This window comes from Eimeria mitis, genomic scaffold, assembly GCF_000499745.2.
Source record: "Eimeria mitis Houghton genomic scaffold, Emh_scaff2471, whole genome shotgun sequence".
In the NCBI taxonomy this organism is placed as follows: Eukaryota; Apicomplexa; class Conoidasida; order Eucoccidiorida; family Eimeriidae; genus Eimeria; species Eimeria mitis.
Window position 1 is genome coordinate 4,750 of NW_013570810.1, and position 424 is coordinate 5,173.

The 424-nt window shown below is 43.9% G+C and overlaps 1 protein-coding gene across 1 annotated transcript in view; it reads right to left on the bottom strand.

Moving 5' to 3' along the window:
* The window catches only part of EMH_0054290 (uncharacterized protein), a gene marked incomplete at both ends in the record, with an annotated part of 6,064 nt that overhangs the window by 2,874 nt on the left and 2,766 nt on the right, over window positions 1-424 (bottom strand). The gene's annotated exons all lie outside the window — the stretch shown is intronic.

Sequence of the window (424 nt, forward strand, 5' to 3'; positions counted from 1 at the left end):
GGAGAACTGCGGGTCTATCAGTTGCCGCTGCCTTCTATCTCTCTCCTACAAACAAACAAAATAAATAAAAATAAAAAACAAAACACAAATACACACTCAACCCCCCGCCACTACTAATACCTCTACTACTACTACCCACCCACACACACACACACACCCACCCACCCACACACACACACACAGTGCAGTGCTCTGAGAGGCAGCAGCACACATATGCATGCAAACTGCATGCATGTTGCATGCATGTTGCATGCAAAATGCATGCAAGTTGCATGCAGAGAACGTGGCGTACAGAATCGATGGCTACAGGCAGCGTTATAAGCCGCAGCAAACAGCCAGCGGCAGGCAGAGCCACAGACCTGTAGAACAGCAAGCCAACATATATATATATATATATATATATATATATATATATATATATATA